Below are 19,368 nucleotides of genomic sequence, written 5' to 3'. Positions count from 1 at the left end.
AGAGAAAGGAAACTGGAGGAGAAGAGGAGCTCCTGAAGACCTCCTTGGCTCTTTCTTTAGCTCTCACAGAAGCGGGTTGGAAAATCTCAGAGAGGAAATTTTTATGGTGGCAAAATGCCAGATTGATTAAATCAAAATGAGCCTCCCAGCATAAATCCGAGGAGTTTCTCAGGTTTCCAATGAGCTCAGTGGGCTAGTGACGGGGAGAGCCTGGGCTCAACCCCATTAGAGCCACAGCTCCATGAGATAACTGGGTGTTGGTCACCACTATCTTTATCTGGTTATGTCACTGCAGGAATTCAGCGAGCTGATGTAATTCACACTGGACCGAGCTTGTGGCTTGGATGATGAGGTTATAAGGCCATGCTCTGCTCCTCAAGAGCTTGTGATGGGGCTTGGGAACCCTGGAGCTCCAAAATCTATGCTTTTGCAAATACCTGAATCACCCTAAACAACACCCAACTACAAACTGGGTCACAAGGGGAAGGTACTCCAAAAATGCATTCAAAACACTTCCAGGTGGTAAGGAGGAGCTCAAAGGCAGTAATTTTGGGTTGCCTGTATCAACTTAATTCTGCCCTGTGTATAGAATCTCCATCCCTTTAGCTGTGTGGTCCTTTTCTCCTTTCTCCTCCCAGCCTGTCACCCAGTCTTTAAGTGGCTTGGGGATCCTTGCCTGCCTAAAGGGGATAAATCTTGGAAGAGTCCAATTATTAATCTCTAGAAGTCTCTACTGAATATATATGATTTCTCTTTCAATTTTCTTTCTTAGAAATAGATTAATAGTTTTATATCCTTGTTTTTCAGCTTGAGGCAGAAAAATCTACCAGGAGTTTTCAGCCTGAATGATGAAAGTTTAGTGAAGCTGTACTGAATGGCAAATAAGACCTCTACCTGGGCTGAGCAGCCTTGGCATGAGGTGGGACTCAGGCAGTGCAGGCTGGACTCGCAGAATGTTTAGAAGAGTACTCCACTGGTTGTGCCAGGCCCTCCAGGGCACTGCACTGATTGTGTAAATGTATATGATCTGCCCAGAGGTCTCAGGGAAGCAAGGATGATTCCTGGTTGGTTTCATGATGTTTTAGATGTGATTGTTCCAGAATCTCCTTAACTTACCTTTCATTGCCATAAAACTCCATCTTCTCATCCAAATCTTGACGTCATCTTCTCTCTTCCCTCTCCAGTGCTCCATTTCATCTGCTCCTATCAAATTGCCTCTCCTCTGGTCTGTGGGGATGCCACAGAAGGGCAGAGCAAAGATATCAGAGAGCAGAACACTTTTGTCCTCTGATCTCTGCTACCTCCTTTACTGGAAGGCTTCAGAAGCAGACCCAGCTCTCACTTGATGTCCATGCAAGTGTCCAACACACTGGGGTGGATCTGTAGAGAACTCATCTTTAGTGGCCTGGCAGGTGCTTCGTCACTGCTGTCTACTAAAATTTGCAATACTTGGGATCAGTCTTTTATCCCCAAGAAAATAAGCAAATCTTCCCCGTTTCCACAGAAAAGGCAGGGAATGAGGTTGGTAATGAGCTGGCATTTAGCACCAACTCCAGGGATGTATAGAGCAGGGTCCCAGCAGCCTCCCCTGCCAGGCTCCTGGCATCCCCCAGCTCATGAGCCCAGGCTTCATGAAGATGCTTCTGCTCCAAGCAGCCTTGACATGGTCCCATCACTCCAAAAGCTGCAGTTTTTTTCCCCTGGATCCCAAGATTTCTTCCCTGATTAGAAGAATTTTTCTGGTAATGCAAGGAAACAGTCTGTGCCTTAGCTCCTTCACAGTTACAGACAAAGAGGCAGGCGTGCTATGCTTAGGAAAACGGTCTGTCAAGTTCTTATAAACAATAATAAGAAGTAAAATAATGTTTCATTTTCTCCAAATTAGGAGGGTATTTGTTTTGCACTCATAAAAATCTGCTGGTCCCCTGAAATGGATCAGTAGTGACATCCAGTGGTCACAAACTGAGACAGCCACAGTAATTCTGGGATTTAACAGCTTGGGCTGGATTTACCACTATTTACATGTATCCTAAAAGTGCTGTGTATGCAAAAAAAAATTATGTAGATTTTATAAGTGCCACCATCCAGGGAATGAAGAAAAAAAAAATCTATATCTCCACCTAGATAATTTCTTCGAGATCTAGTGCTAAATCTTCATGTACTAGGAGCCACTCTTCTGCTCTGACCCACACAGTGCTCCCTCCATAGATGTTGGCTTTCAGAATAAGCTTAATTCATTCAGTAAGGTATTTTGGTGTTAAAGGTAATGTATGGATGAACTTGGAGTGTCTATGCAGGCTGGCAGCTTGTTTAATCAGTTTTTTCCAAGGGCTTTTTGGCTCTCAGATGGTTTCTATTCATCTCCTTGGCTTCCTAGGCGTTTTCTGGCAATGCTGTCTAAACAAAGGGGCTTTCTGCACTTAGCAGAGTCATACAGATGTCGTGGTTTCAGTATGATGAGTGAAGGATCTGCTACCAATTCTTTTTTAAAAGGAAATGTGTATGAAACATTTATTAAAACATTCACAGCCCCATTTCCTGAGATTTAGATGGCCACTAGATCCAGGTAGTTCAAGTCCAACTTGGCAATCCTACATCATGAGTGATTTTTTCTACATCATGATTGCTTTTTTTTCTTATCATGTTATCATGTTCCGACCCACAATGTGTTAAATACAGCAAAGGGAATATTTCAAGCATCCAAATGGCTTCCTGACCTTGGACAAGCAGACACAGGGACTGTCTTGGATTGCAGCCACTCGGCTTCACTTCCTGCTGAGACAGGGTTGCAGAGTGACTCCTGATGGGGGATGTGAACCAGGCCACCAAGGAGTGCATCAGCTGGTTTGGACGAGTTGGGGAACTTGAGAAGACCTTGATTCTCTTTCTTGGTGTGTTAGAAAAATACTGACCAGCCTAGTGTGAGCCAGACACAGAAAAATTTTTTCTGACTAAGGGTGCACTAGGAGATGCTCAACTCTCCCTCTGAGACAACAGGCTTTTCTTTAGTGAAGTGCTGATGCTGTGACTCCATAAAGGAAATCCTCAGTAAAACACCATTTCTTACTTGACCTGACTTGCAATTTAAGAAGTTAAATTTACACCTTCTCTGGCATCCCTGTGCCTCTTGCTCAGTTCTAATCTGAAGTGACTGCTGTGGTTCAGTTCGGGGTTGGGAGAGATAATCAAGTTACTGTCGGTTGGAGAGTTACTGTGCGCTCCTCGAGGCTGAGGGTTTCACCACATGCATTCTTCTAGACTCTCACAAACATGCAGCAAAAATGCATTATCTTAAATCTTCTTTTGCTGACATTTAAATGAACACATTTTTTCCCAAATATGAGACAGGCCAAGAACATCTGGCTCCACTGATGCTCAGTAAGTAACTCATTACACTGCAGGAGCTCACTCATTTTTGAGCCCTGGGCTTTGGTAATGCTCTTGCCTGGTTTATGGCTCTGGTGTACTTGATTTGTGCTTGAGCCAGGGTACTATATTTAGGCACTTGAGCAACAAGTTTTGCACAGAGATCCAAACCTTTAATTCACAGTTGTGGAAAGTGCTGGAGTAAAACCCTGCTCACTATTCCCTGCTTATATTTAGGATACAGATGCTTCAAGGCATAATGACAATTGAGTCTAAAATCACATGTATTGAAACTAAAAAGTAGAGGTACAGAAGCCAGCTTTTCAGATCCTGCTGATGCATTATCTGAGATAGCGGCCTGATGAAACATCCTACTTGTCTGTTCAGGGTGGTTGCTTAAGGACATCATGATAATGACTGACATTTCTGTCATGTCACTTTTTGTTTTGTCCTCATCAGGATGACTCTCATTTCTCTCCTTCTTCCATTTCTTGTAATGTTTGTTTACCTGGTTGGTAATGCTTAGTCCTCTCCTGGGATTAAAAGATGATAAGGCTCCAAATAGGACCCAGATGGCAGCAAGCTCCTATTATTCACATACAACTATTTATACTCAGCTAGTACTTACAGTTATTTGGTAAATCATTCATATTAACTTCCAACAGACATGGGTATCTTCAGGAAATCATATTCTGCTCCTCTAAAAGAATACTGGGATGTCTTTCCAAACCATACACAAGGAACTTACTAATACTTCAGCAGTACAATTAAGCACCTCTGCTTAACCTTCTGAACAGAACAAGTCCATCATGATAAAGAAGTTTGATTCCTGTTAAGGAAACAGAAGGGGGAAGTAAGCAGTGCCTGTATCCACAGGAGGTTTGAGCTACTCCCTGAGTAACCCCCTGTCATGGGATGTGAAACATCCTCTAAACCAGGAGAGAGAGAACAGATAAACACTACCAGATATCAGAATCACATCTAAGAAAAATATCAGGCTGCAAGGCAGGAGTTAAAAATGGGAAGCTTTATGTTATTGGTGCCAGGTGGGTGACAGAGCAGGGTGGTTGTAGAAAAGGAAGAAGTGACTAAGTGACAGTATCGGTCTCCAGCAGAGTTTTTACGAGGCAGTATAAGTCTAGCAGGAGTTAACAGAATGTAATAGGATTAAACTTGGCTGAATTCAGAGCAAATAGTAAGATTTGCTTTCTCAGAAGTTTGAGATTTGGAGGTTTGGCAGTTCAGTAAGAAATGAAACCTTAAAAGGGGTGGTTGGAATATATTTTGTCACTATTATTATTATTAATATTTCCAAAAACCCCTTGCAGGGATAAGATCCTTAGGCAACCCACCTGCAGAAGAGGGAATATGTATGGAGGGTGGCTGCAGGCTGAAAGGAAAACAGCTGTTGACTGGTCATGTAGTGCTACCCTGTTGGAACATGGTGCAGTTCTGCTGGGCTGCCCTGGTCTTTCTCCAAGAGTTGAGATCACCAGCACTGCCACGGTGAGGGATTCATGACAGCTACCTGCTGCTGGAGATAGTGAGCATATAGATTTTATCCTTACTGTGTGTGGAAGAGGGAGCAGTTCCGTTTGCATAGGCAGCAACTGCTGGCTCTGTTTCCATTTTTTAAAAATTCTTGTAGCAAGAAATAAAGGCAGAATTCCTTGAAATTCCTGAGAAGTAAATTTTATTGGAGGAAAACAGAGTTTTACTGATTTCCTAACTACTTCCCTCACCCCATCCCACTCCTTCCCCCACCTCCCCAAAATAAAGAATGTCATAGCATTGTCCAAGTCCATTAACAAGGCCTGTTCTGCTTTTTTTTCCCCTACAATATTTCTTCATCCCTGAGCTGGAACAGTCTGTCACTTTACACTGTGGAAATGCAAGCAATGTATGAGGATACACCTTGTGGGCCAGATACTGCACTGAGCCTAAGGCTGCTCTGCATCCCACGGGCAGGGGCCAACCCAGCTCCCAGTGAAGATGTAAGAGAAATACAGAGAGAGGTACAAAACTCTTTATTAAGTTATGCTAAAAAATATTGTCCATCTGTCCAGAGAAATCTCAGCTATTGACAATTAGTCAAGGAAGTCAATTGCCAGGAAGTCAATTACTTCCGTGGCGGTGGTGGCACCACAAAAAGTGGATCCCCCAAGGGCAGTAGATTCAATAACTGGATTCAATGCTGGTTTTAAGTGGACCTTACCCAGGATCTTCTGAATGCACACAATTTTGCTGATGTTTGCTGGCTGTCTTTTATTTTCTCTCGGCTGTTCTCTTTGGACCTCTCTAATAGATTGTGGATTACCTAGAGGTGAGGTACCAAAATTGCATGGTGGGAAATGTACTCATGGTCTTCAAAATTTGTTAAGAAATGAGGGTTGTGCTCCCTGGTGAAGGTAGCAGTTGTATCATTAACCACAGATGAAAAAAAGAAGCCATTAATGCTGCATATTTTTATGCATGAGTTCAGGTCTCCTTGTGCTGATCTACCTCCACAGTGGCTCAATCCGGGGAAAAAATAGGGAAGAAACTGAATATCTTCTTCATTGTAACGATTGCTTGAGTATGTCTACACACCTGCAAAGCTCTTCTGTTGACATCAATAAGTAGAACTGACAGGATATAATAGCATATTATTGCCTCCAAAGGAAGGCACTGCACTTAGGTTTTCCAGTATTCCTCTGCTGCTGGATACAGTACCATGTTACAGGAAGCCTGACTAGACAAACCTTGGCAAGATAGAATGATCTCATACTCTTTGCTGTTCTGTTTTACATGCTGATGTGCAGATGCTGGTCTGTTTTGGAAAAAGCATAGGCTGGCTTTGCATCTTTTGCTACTCAAAAAGAACAAAGTTTTAGAGCCCCATGTCCCAGAAAACCTTGAGGATGAAGCTTTGGACCATATTTTGTCTCTTCAAGCCAAGAGTATCTTCAGAAGGAGCTGTTCAAAGGATAATTTATTTTTATTGTGTTGGTTAGGCTTTTAATGCCACAGGAAATCTGAGGGGTTCAGCTACAAGTCCTTGTGTGGTTAACTCCTGAAGCATTTAATTAATGTACTGAAATATTATATTTCACACTTAGTGAAAAGAAAAAACCCAACCAAACTAACAAACAAACCAAAAAACCAAACCCAAAAATTTTAAAAAGAAAATCACAAACCTCTAGTATCTGTAATATGATAGGACAGAGGGTATTCTCCTTTCTTTCCCACATGAAAATCTATTAATTTTTTTATGACCATTCTCTATTTGCTTTTCCTTCCACCCAGCTGTGCTAGTCTACAGTATGTATTTAGCAATAGCCTGTTTGGATCTACATGTCCAGCAAAATCTTGCAAGCTACTCCTTGGCATCTTAATTGCATTTCCAAATAACTTGTTTTTCAAGTTCTCCACCTGCTACTTTTTCATAGCACACAGGGGCATACGCACTGTTTACCAGACCCATACAGGACTTTGTTTCCTTGGATGAGCTAAATCAGGAAACAAGTGTAGCTAAAGCAGAATGAACCAAGGTGAAAGCAGAAAAGGCACTGAAAATTTTGTTCCCAGATCAAAATAAGGAAAAAGAAATGCATGTGATTTATTGAGCATGAAATCTTCAGATGAAGAGGGATCAGGTATTGCAAATTCTCATCATCCATCACGAATTCTGGACTAGAGAAGCACTGAGCACATCAGGGGTATTGCTCAAACTATGAGCAGTTGGGTCTTGTGTAAGCAATGCGCTATGGAAAAGAGGTATGTTTGCATCAATACAAGCACTCCTCAGAAAAGCTGTGAACCAGAACTCTTCACAGCTACCAAGAATCATTCTTATATGGTTTAACCAAACCCAGTACTTCTAAATGCTTCTCTGTTAGAAAAGGGTACTTTGTATTGTTGGTAAATGAGGAAATGAGGAAGTGTGAAAGATGAGTCACTGAGCCACAGGGAGAGAAAATGTAGTGAGAGCAACCACAGCACCCTCACTGACCGTGTGTTCCTTAAATAGCACCTAATCAGTTTCCTGCAGCCCTGGCCTCCAACAAGAGCTGTATCAGCTCAGTACTGTGGATAATGGGAATACTTATTCCAGCTGCCCCAGATGTGTCTACATGTCCTACTTATCTAACCAGCTTGTAATTTTAGTAAGCACATTCATCCTGATCTTACAGGTGTGACTTCAGGGCTTGAAGACCTAAGCTCCATCTCATAGGATTCAGGTGACTAAATACCTTCTGAAGATATGAAGCAACTTGGCTGATGTCTGAGAATTCAGGCAGGAATCCTGGCATTGCTGTCTCACAGGGCTGTTCTCTCCAGCTTTGGCATCTGAATCATTATAATAGCCTCCTTGAATGCTGGGATGGGACAGATTCAAAGCAAAACCACCCTGACAGCTGGGCATATTGAGCCCAGGTACAGAAGAACAGAGAAACAAAATATTGAGCCAGAATTACGAGAAAGGAGGGCCGACAGAACTGTGCTGATGAATTCTGACTAAAACCTATATCTGTAGGTAACACTTGTGTCAAGAAAAACCCCAAAACAACAACGAAATGAAACACAAAGTGTAAACCAACTAGAGAGTGTTACTGCTAACTCTACTAAATGTAAAAAGTGGGGGAAGTAAAAGGGGAATATCAATGATGTGAGAAGAACAGCAACAACTTGCTTTTAAATCTTCACTGCATCTGTGACCTCCTCTTCACCTAAATTTGAACCTGTGCTTGTTGTAACGGCACCTATCTTGTGTCAAATGAAAAATTTCCCCCAGTAAATGAACCTCTCCAATAAAAGACATGAAAAAGAAAGTTACTGTGGGAAGAGTCATGCTGATGAGGGTAACTGTAGGAATCAAATAAGAACTTGGCCTTGTGGAAAAGCAATATTTTCATTGTTCTGAGAGGGTTACACAAATAACTTGGCATACACTTTGAAAATGTCCTTGATGGTGCCCTTCTGACAACAAGAAAGCCAGCGAGCTCACATTACAGCATCAGATATGCTGAGCAACTGGTGCGGAGGAAGTATTGATGCCCACAGATCTCCTGTGTAAAATCAAACACAGACAATTACCTTGGTTATGAACCATGGTGGTGTAACAGGCTTCAGCCAGCAGCCTGTCCAGCTGCTCCTTGGCAAAGATCCTGAACAGACTGTGCAGTTGGCCTTAAATCTTCAGCTACCTCCCACCCAGCCAGCCAGGAGCTGTACAGATTGCATTAAGCATTCACAGAGCTGCTGATGGCTGCCCTTTTCCTAGAGATATGGGCAGCTCAGCCAAATTGCCATCGACAGGCTCTCTCCCAGGCTTTCCCAGTAAAACAGCATGAGTGGAAGTGGGATAGAGTCCTGAACAAGGAGAACATCCCAGACAATTGCCATTAGGAACAGAGCTGTAATTAGCTGAAGAAATTTGTGCTCCCGTCCTAACTGAAGAGAGAGGAACACCCAAATACACCAGCTCTGCCCAGGCCAGGCAATTCTGTTGCACAAATGCATCTCAGTGAATCTCTGTTAAAGACCTCTGGCCTCCCCTGGGGAGCTTTTGCACAGGGCAGAATTCAATCCTTTTACCTATCCACTCGTTTTACCCACCCTTCTGCATACCCTGCTCTTGACAAGCCCTGCTGTTAAATCCCCACGCATTTTTTCCTGCCATCCTTCTAAACATGCAATTTTTACATGTTTGCCTGGGATTCCCTTCCCCTGCCTTTGACACCCTTTGTGCCCAAGCTGCTCAGAGATGGACCAGAACCCTGTGTACCTAACAGAGCGGGTAATGGATGACTACACTCTCATGCTCCCTGGGTTGTGCTCCCTCCAAAGCAGATCATTTCTGCATGGTACAAACAGTACTGCCAGACTATGTTTTAAGCATTTAAGCTGATGAAGCAAAGATTAGCATCTCAGAAGTCTATTAACAAACTTAGGAGGGTTGTTTTTTTACCAAGTATGCATATTTATATATAATTAATGAAGTCCAAGGCTTGCAGTACATGCCTCTATCACTCCCGTATCACTCCTGTGTACAGCAATGTATAAATTATTCCTAATATTGGTCCTTGCTGGTTTTCTCTTAAGAAGCTAACAGTGAAAAGGAAGAGCTTTCTCTTCTTTCCAGGAAATGAAGCCCCAGTACCACTCTAAGTACAGAGTGGAGCTCATCCTTTTTCTACCTGTTTTACCTGCCTGAAATCTACATTCCCCTCTCAAACTGCTTTGCCATCGGTAGGGTTGAGGAATCAGGGGAAAGCAATAGGATTACTCTGAGATAACAAAGAAAAATGCTGATTACAAGGAGGTCTGGAAATCCATGCTTGCCTTAACTCAGTCTTTATGCTGGAATCAGTAGGGGATGAAGCTCTGGGGACACTGTTGTGACAGAGGGGTTTGCAAGAAAAACTCACACACCGCTTCATTTCTCAGAAAAATATTAACATTCTTCTGGCTCCTCCTCCAGAACCAGCCATTTCTGATCCCTGAGATAAACCCAACTGTTTTCTGTTGTTCTTCCTCTCTTGATCAAGCTCTGCTCCCACAGCAGCTCCCCCACTGCAGCACCTGCAGCAGTTCACAGGGCTTTGAGGAGCTTTCCAGCTTCCTCCTCCTCCTTGCCACCTTACCTCCTAACTCTGCCTCTCTCAGCCCCATTCCCAGGCATGATGAGCCTCCCCAGGCTCTTGTTTTCTACCATTTTGCTGGATCATCTGCCATAACCTGCTCAAGTTTTCCTTTTTAATTCTTTCTATTCCCACAGCTCTTCCTACTCCTGCCAGAGGAGAGGAAGCTCTGACATGTTGATTTTTCAGACCAGCTGCCTGTTGATAAATAATGATGCAATATTTAGTGGATATTTACTGATTGCAAGGGAAAGCAAGCCAGTGGTGATCTGCAGAAAAACAAGGCAGGGATCATCCTTTCAAGCCTCAGCAAAGGACTTTTGTTGGATGATTAGCTCACAGCAGCATCTGCAGTGGAAGCAGTTAAAGTTCCATTTAAAAAAACCGATGAACGTAAGACTAAGAGCATTTAAAAATATCTGTTCTTAATGTTGCTACGGAGACCTTTATTGTAGCCACTGTACGTGATGTGCATTGATTATATTCCTCATAGGTAACATTTCTCTCTCAGACTACTAGAAGCTGACAATACTCCCACTTGTACGAGGTGGTAGGAGTACACAGGCTGTGGAACTAAACAGCACTTGAGAGGAGCTTTACTCAGTTTTTCAACCCTTAGAAATTTTTACATGTACAGTTTCAGCACTTCATTAACAGTTTCTTGCCTTTGCAGATATCCCTTGTTTAATATACTCTCCTTTTTTAAAGCAGAAGGGCTTAGGATCAGCACTTAGGATCATTGTAATTGGGGTGATAAATGCAGCAATCCTATTACAAAAATAAGGGTTATCATTCATATGGCTGGCAGTGCATGCACTTGGAGCTCCCTCAGTAAAATCTGAGCAGTTTCAACACATGGAATTCAAACAAAAACTGCACTGACTGCATTAAAGATTTTATTTGTCTTTGAGCTGAGCTGATCAGGTCACAGTACCAATGGCAGAAAATGTATTGCTGGTACTCAGGTAGTTACATGGGCTGCTCTTTTCAAAAGCTTTTGAGAAAATGTTGCTGATCAAATGCAGTTAAGTCAAAATCTTGGCAAAAAAACCCTCCAAGTTTTTATTACCATATTCTAAGCTTTACCCATTCCAATAAAAATAACATTATTTGGAAATACAGCCCTCACAGAACTTCAGTTTCACTTTTTAGTTGACAGTTTTCATCTTCCTGGCTTTTTTTTTTTTTAAATATTGATTCAGATTAAATAACCTTGCAGGGATGACAAAATTTAGCAGAAATTATTCAGGAAGCCAAGCTGCTTTAAGGCTTAATTCAGAGAAGTTTTAAATTTCATATTGAAAATATTTGCTTCAGTTTTTCCATTTGTTAGATGTAGAGCTCAATAAGTAAGTTCAAATAGAAGTGTATGGGCTGCATTTCAGGCAGCTGTGGTTTTAGAGACATGCTTCTTAAATTAGTGGAATAACTGAAAATTTGTAGGCTGGTAGTGGGAGGAAATGCTCATCTGCTGTGATGCTGAAGACAACAAACAGGTTCCTCACTTCTTTTAGCCTGCAGATTAGAATTTCACCTTCTCACTCAATCCAGCATCCTCAGCATCACCGAGTACCTGGGAAAAGAGAGTGGAAATTGAACGGATCCAAAACTATGAATACCCATGAGCTTTGCTTTCTGGCCTGAAGCTACAGGAGTACAGTTTGTCCAAAATATGGGAAATTGTTCTTCAGTTAAAAGGGATTTGGATTTTTTGCCTTGACAGAAGTTTGGAAGTGAACATGAAGATCCTTGGTTTAAATTGCATTTCTGCCAGAAATTTCCATCTATTTTTACTGATAACCCAAATTTTAGAACAGCCTCCCCAGTCTGCTGATTTTCCTTACTATTTTTCTTACTTATTTTTGCTCCTTCCTTTGTGTAGGCAGTTCACTTAGCCTGTTCCTCTGCAATGCCTTATGCACAAAAAAAAGGTGTTAAAAAAAGTGTTAAAAACTTACAGCCTAGACTCCATGTCAAAGGATAAGGCCAGATCTGACTGTTACTACAGAGATAATAGTTTTACAACTTGCAAAATGTTTGTGACATTACGAATTGCTTCTGTCCTTTCAAATGTATCATTTCTTGAGTGTGAATCATGAGGTTGTGTTTCTGGGTGAATTTAAATTTGGCTGATGTTTGCCTTGCTCTGAACAGAGGCAGCACAGACAGCTTAGTATGAAACCAGACTATTAAATAAACTCTAAAGGGAGAATGGCAGGAATTGTAATGTTATGTTTTCTCAGCTGAAATGTGTTACTAATGGTACTTACAGAGATTTTAATATTATAGCTATTTGTCTTACGTAGTTGAACAAAGTAATTTATGTTATTACAAGTATGTAGCCCAAATTGACATGTGTATGTATTAAAATACAAACATATGTACTTATATTAGAATTATCATTCAGATATGGTTGCAATGATTATTATTTGTCATTAAACATGGTCTTTGGGATATTTTCTGAGAAAATCTACTTGAGTTTGTGCAGAAATATGTTGTGAAGAGAATAAAACTTTGTGCATATAGATTAGCCTTGGGAGCCCATGTGCATCTTTTAATTCTCTGAATACAGAAGCATCAATACAGGCAGGGGAAGACAGTTGTGAAAACCTGTTAGGAGGAAGAAAGAGAAATGAGAATATGTAAATAAACGTTTCCATTTACCTTTCCTGAGCTTCCCACCAGTATAAAAGGGACTTTTCCCCCCAGATTTATTTACATCAAAATGCCTGGTCTACCTTTGAGTGCTTGGAAAAAGTTATATTCATTTTAGTTTAAACTGCTGGGTTGAGGGGAGGAAGGGCTGACCAAACAGGAGGGGAGATGAAAGGATCTCTTCAGGCATTTGTGAACAGTTCAGCTCCACAAACACGCTTACAAATGCTGAGATGGACAGCTTTATGTACAGCCCTGCGAAGGTGCCTGAGAAGCCCAAGGCATGAAAGGACACAGTCATGCCTGCCCACTGCACCTACACTAAACACACCTTCTCCATAAAGTACATGAGCTGATCAGTAATTTCCTTTTTGTTTTTCTTTTTAATGGCTCGAGACCTCATATGAAACTTAGCAGCAATCAGAGACGCTTAGGTGAGTAATGCAGAAATCCCAGAATCTTCCTTCTCTGAAAAAAACTCCAGTCTGAGCTAAAATTTCTGAGATACTCCCTCCAGCTTGGAGGACTGGAGCAGGTTCCCTCAAATCTTCTGCTCCCTTACTTAGCTTCTCTTTCCAGCTGAGCCCCGTAGGATACACGGGCCGTGCGAGCAGCTGCAGGCATCCAGGACCTGCCACGGCATGTCACCGATCCCAGGGCTGGAGCTGCTGAAATTGGATTACCGACTCTTTGCACAAGTAATTGCTCTCCCGAGACCCGGGCACGAACTCGGGCTCGGAGTGTGGCAGTGCCAGGCGGTTCCCTCCCACTCTCCCCGCAGCCCTTTCGCCCTCCCTGCCGCAGGACACAGAGGCTGATACAGAACCTCTGCCCTGCGCCTCCGCGGCTGCGGCCCGGCCGCGTGTGCAGCTCTGACCTTCCCGCAGGGGTGGTCCCCTCCAGCAGCAGGGAGCGAGGGAGGCAGCGAGGGAGCTCTTGCCGTGGCCTGATTTGGCCGAGCTTATCTGGAGGCTAACGAGACACAGCAGATGCTCCGCGACCGGCGGCTGCCGGACCTGACAACTACCTGCGGATTGACGCAGGGAATTACGCTTTTAATGAAAGGCAAGTGAGGCACAAAGCCTCACGGGGACCCTCATCTCAAAGCCCACACTCATCCCTGAAGTGTGTATTAACCCTTTAGCCAGTGAATCCCTGCGCAAACCAAAATTGCTTTTTAATGCAGTTTCCTGAAGCCTCTCCATCAGCCAGAGGCTGCTTTGGACTAATCCAGGAAGTGAGCCAAGCATTAAAAAAAATAATGTGAGGTTATGGAATATCAAAAACATATTGACCATAGTGTAATTATACTTGAAATGGATTAGGGGAAGTAGCTAAAACAATCTCCATTCTGAAAAAGATAATTTGGGCGCGTGCAAGAGGGTCTTGGGGAGGCTGCCTGCAATCCTGAGCAGGGATGGTGAATGTGCTTCAGAGCATGTAAGGAAAAGGTACTGGAATGAACACTAAATGACAAATGTGATAATAACTGTCCCAAACATATCACTTCCTAAGCCTTAAGCAAGCTGGCATTTACATGAATACCACAAGTCAGCAAAGTAAATGCAGATAGAAGTGAAATGCGTGTGACAAGTCTCACTCGCATCTGCGAATTAAGTAACAGTTTCTGGACTTAAGATGTAACAGCAGACAGGGAATAAAGGAAATCTTCAGTTTGCCTTGGATACTGGTAATATTAAAAGCCCGAATTTGTTATATTTACAATTAAAATAGATATTTTTGAAATATTTTTTTTAATCTTGGAAAAGTTATCTGAGAGCTACAGTTCCTAAGCAGAGGATCTTGTTTCATGATAAAATAAAAGCTAGGTCTGTGTGAGATATTAACAGAATCCCTAATTAAGAACCAGGATACTTTAAGCTTGAACAAGATGAGCCTCTTGAAGCAAGCATCCAAAGCAACTTTACATCCAAAATGTTAAGCTCTTGATAAAACAAGCAGAACATACTTTAAAAGATAATTAAAGATGAGCTTCAGTGAAAATACTGGGTTTGTATTTGGGCCAAACTAAACCTTGGATGCAAACCCTCACTGTCGTTTTTTGTTTTAACATGTTCTGATCCAAAGCGGTTGGGCTCTAAGCCACTATTACCAAACAATTCAAGTGTTTTACTTGTTGCAGGTAAGACTGCAAAGCTGTTCACAAATGAGAGTATCCCTTTTGTGAGACAGATTATACCAGATCTGTAAATTTAAACACAGAGTTAAAAACCCTCTTCTTCAGAAGGAAATGTCAATTTGGGGCATCCGCATCTTTACTCAGCTAGTGGAGTTGTTTCGGTTTTTTCCTCCTGCTGCACACAATATTCACAATTCCAAAGTAAATTCTGTAGTTTCTCATTATCTCTGAAAACTGAGGGTTGGGTATCTCAGGAAGGATCCACCAAAAAGCAATATGCAATATGCACTCCTAACTTGAAAAAATAAGCCTTCCAGTGAGACATTTCTAGGATAGGAATAAAACCTCCTCAAATTCTCAGTTCCCATCCTTAAAAATAACTGGAAGTTGGGGGATGCATGTGTCATATTTTTTAGCAGGATGAATGGATGCATTAACGCAATGAAGCCAATGATTTATTCCGGCTGACGAAATGCTGGTGGTTCTCCATAGCACTAACACATCCTAAATACGATTGAGTCACCCAAACTGTATTTTTTTCCCACAAAATTCTGAGTGGGGGAACGTAGCTTGTAATAGTGAAATGTACTTGAGAGATTTGGAAACGAATACGGAGCCACAAGCAATGGATTCTCCTCTGGGCAAGGAATGGGCTCAGAGTGGGTGAGAGACAAATTCCTCCAGGTCAGTTGAACAAATCTCCCCAGGAACCATCTGGAAACAGGGTGAGCTCTTTCTGCCAGCTCTGCGAGCAGCCTCACAGTGCAACCTGCCCCTTTGAAGGCAGAATTAAAACAAAAAAAAAGTAGGAATTTAGATGGCATCAAAGAAAATCTCACCTGACCTGAAGTCCCAGTGTTCTTAAAGAGGTTTACACCAATAAAATGCAGAATTGCCTGATATTAAGATAACACGGTGCTTGGCAGGGTTCAGAACTAGAACTGGAAGCAGTACTGATCACTGTGTTTCCTTTTTTTTTTCTTCAACATATCTTCAAAATTGGAGCAGACCAGCTGCTCTCTGTGCAGCATATCCTGTCTGAATTTGTAGATGCCTGAGGACAGTCAAAAGGAAAAGACACCCGCCAGCTGTCTGTCACCAGTGTAACTTCCAGCAATCTTTGTGTTTAATAGCCTTCAATGGATTGTTTTTTCCTCATGAATGTACCTAATCACTTTCTAAATCCTGTTTCATGCAGCACCATGAGAACGATAATCTAATTTTGGTCTCTAAGAGATGTAATACAAAAACAATAGGAGGCCCAGGAAAGAATGAAATCATTTTGCCAACAGATATTACAAAAGAAGGCAATAATTCCAGTCCAGTGATGAAGAAAATTACTAAAAACCACTCATTACAAAACAACCCAGCACATCCTGCTTTGAAAAACAATCATTTAGACTACTTTGCAATTTTGAAAAAAATAAAACCCACCCCATCTGTAATTGCCTTTCCAATATTGTGATATGGATGGTTCTTTCCTTGGTGCCACAACATGAACTTTAAAGTGTGCAGCTTTGACTGGTCCTACACTGCCTGGGGTTACTGAAAACTCTCCTAAAGCCCAGTGATCCTCGGATCAGGCATGAGTGAGATGAATTGAGACAAATGTTCCCAAGGCACCACCACTCTTTGCTTAGAACAGGAGAATTGCCTCAAACACATCCCTTCTGTGAATTTATGCTACTTGCGCTCTGTTATCAGTTAAGGAACTCTACTTATTTTGCAATCTTTGCACACTGTCATTGCTGCAATCTCCCACAAAATGTTGAAATTAATTTTGAAGTTCTACACTTAGAGATTTGCTGCCATCATGTCCTAAACTGATTTACAAATTAAGAGTATCTTCCTTGTTTAAATACAGGTAGAATATCCCTTTTAATAAGCTATTTCCTAGTATTTTTTTAAAAGACCAGTATAAATATAGGCTTTTTTATTTTGCATGTCTTGTGTCCCATTTAATAAGTTCCAGCTATTCAAAGAGTAAACAACTGAGTACATTCTACACAGCTTTGTGTAACCAGGGTGAAATTGTTGAGATTACATAAACCTTTCTATTTATCTAGACTTCCAAAAAATGCAAATAAGAGCTTCCAAATGGAAGCCAAAGTAAAATACGCTCTTAAAGGCCCTTTTTAGATGGTATTAAGATGAATCTTCTTTTTCTCCTCTACCTGACGAATTTAAATACTTTTTTCTTTTATTTCAATCCTGTGTTATATAACATTTTTGCACAACCATTTTGTATTAACGTTACCACATTTGCTATTTCCCTCCATTCTCCCATTCTCATTGAAAATGCTAAAACACGCCCGATTCTTGCTTCATAACGTGTTTTTTAAGATAACATAGCTCCTGTTGAAAACGTTCCCAGGGAATGAGAAAAGCGATTACTGAGCTGAACATTTCAGAGGCTCTTAAGCTGCCATCAGGTGCACAGAATGTGCCAAATTCCCTATTCTGCTTGTCTAACAGAAGAAAATACTCAATTGAGACATCTGCAACATGACTTTTTTTTTTATCCTCCTGCTGTTCCTCCTGACCCAAAAGCAAGGCTGCTATTGCCTTTTTGAATAGATTAGTCCTTATCTGAAAAGCCATTTAGTTGCAAATCCCAAACCTTTCCACTATTACCACGTATGCCTGTATTAGCCACGGTAAAGGCCCGTAACAGAGCAGTTCAAATGTTGGACTAATGACCTCTGGTATTTCTATAGAAGTGCTCTGTTAAACACTCAGGCATTTCAACTTTCAGTCACAAGACCTATAAAAAATTCATACGCTGAATCTCTAGTTTCAAACCACAGCACTACATCATTAAGAGCTTTTCAATCCTCCCACCCCACACACTTTATGAAGGGGGATGGGGAAGAGAGCTTTTATCTTCCTGGCAATAAAATTTCACATTTTCTTCTCCTCTTGTTTGCATTTTTAAGCAGTTCTGGAGGTTGGGGAAAAAAACAGCCACCAATGTGAGCATGAGCTTTCTTTTATTCTATTAAAATATAACATAATCTGAGAAGTTTTAGCTAGGTATTTAGCTAAACATAAAAAACGGTGTAAAAAACAAGCTTAATCATTTAAGTAACTTTTGTCTCAATTGTGGCTGCCTTTCAGAAATCATAAAACTTCCATTTCAAGACTGAAAGAAAAGACTACCCTCGACAAAGGGAAGCACCTGGAAAAACAGTGTACAGCTGACATAGTACATTCCCCAGCAGTATATACAGCTTTGATCTGGCCTTTAAATGAGTCTGCTGGATTAGAAGAACAGGGGTTTCTTTTGGATGCATGTTTATATTTTCCAGTAAAAATATGGTTATTTTCTATGACAATTCAGTAAACCAAAATAGAATACAATGGCTCTTCTAACCTCTCAAAATGTTCAAAATTACCCTTTCTGAAGAGTCACATGTTTTTCCTGCATGGTGTTGCCCTGTCTCATGTCACATTTCTTCTTTCTATCCTCACTCACTGCTTTTAAAGCGATGCTGTAATGCGCATCCTTCCTGGTCCCCAGTTTGATGGGGTGTCACTGGCCGTGCCACATGCACGGAGTACATCTGTCACCTCCCTGAAAGGGTTATGGGCAGCCTGGGCAGTGAGATCCCTCCTCTCCTCTCCTTTCCTCTGTGATCTCATCGAAGATACCGTTTGTCCTAAAAGAAACCTCTGTCCTTGATTGTCCTACCCACAGGACAGCAGCGATCTCATGCACATCACAGGCTGAAATATCACGCAAAGCTCTCAGTTTTCTTTTCTTCGTGTTCCTTTTCTCCATAGGTTTGGTTGGGCTTTTTTTACCTCATGTATTCAATGACGACTTTTAAGCACAAGTAGATAGCTGAAGGGGCCGGAAACAGATTTATATCTTATCACCGATAATAGCAGAGCTGGATAAAATGTCATCTAGGGAGTTTGTTTTTTTTTTTTTTTTTTTAATGTGCTAAAAGCATCTCTCATCAGCAGGAAACAAAGAGGTTTCTAGGAAGTCACACAACGCCCACGAAAACAGACTTTATCTCATCGCCGCTCTCCGGAACAATTTTACCGAAACAATCCGCACCCGCCGCCGATTTTTGAAGAGGCTCAGCGTCCTTTTTCTGCCACCGCCCCCCGCTGCTCCTCGGGCGACCAAGCGCCACCAACCCCGGTCACCTTCCCGCGGGCGGTGCCGTCCCCCGCCCGTGCCCGCAGCGCCCGAACGGCGCCGGGAGAGCGGGGCGCCCACCCCGCCTGCCCTGCCCCGGACACCCCGCCCGCACCGCGACACCGGGCACGGCCCGCCGTGCAGAGGGTCCCGGGACCGTGCCCCGGCAGCAAGTCTCGGGGATGGCCAGGGAGAGGGGTCCCCGGGAGCGTTCTCAGGGAACGAGCCGTGGGAACGGGTCTCGGGAGCGAGGATCGGGAGCGCGCCCCGGGATCGCTCTCGGGAGCGAGCGCCGCCCCTCACGGCCGCGGGTGACCCCTGCACGCGCCACCGCCCCGCCCCGCCCACGCCGCTCCCCCCCGCGCGCACGCGCCCGCCGCGCCGTGACGCCACAGCGGTGCGCGGAGCCATGACGTCGATCGCCGATCCCTCCA

The 19,368-nt window shown here is 42.6% G+C and overlaps 1 long non-coding RNA gene across 1 annotated transcript in view; it reads left to right on the top strand.

Moving 5' to 3' along the window:
- LOC121660230 overlaps nt 1–12,519 on the top strand; it is a 41,074-nt gene extending 28,555 nt beyond the window's left edge. The window contains exons 3-4 of the long non-coding RNA XR_006014566.1: nt 5,225–5,381; nt 7,539–12,519. This is a non-coding gene — a long non-coding RNA (uncharacterized LOC121660230). The remainder of the gene's footprint in view (nt 1–5,224; nt 5,382–7,538) is intronic.
- Nucleotides 12,520–19,368: the final 6,849 nt, after the last annotated feature.

The sequence above is a fragment of the Corvus kubaryi genome, unplaced genomic scaffold, assembly GCF_017639235.1.
Source record: "Corvus kubaryi isolate FWS band 111438036 unplaced genomic scaffold, C.kubaryi_AGA036_p1.0 138, whole genome shotgun sequence".
Taxonomy (NCBI): domain Eukaryota; kingdom Metazoa; phylum Chordata; class Aves; order Passeriformes; family Corvidae; genus Corvus; species Corvus kubaryi.
Note: the sequence above shows the minus strand (reverse complement) of the source record. Positions and strands in the feature narration are given on the sequence as shown.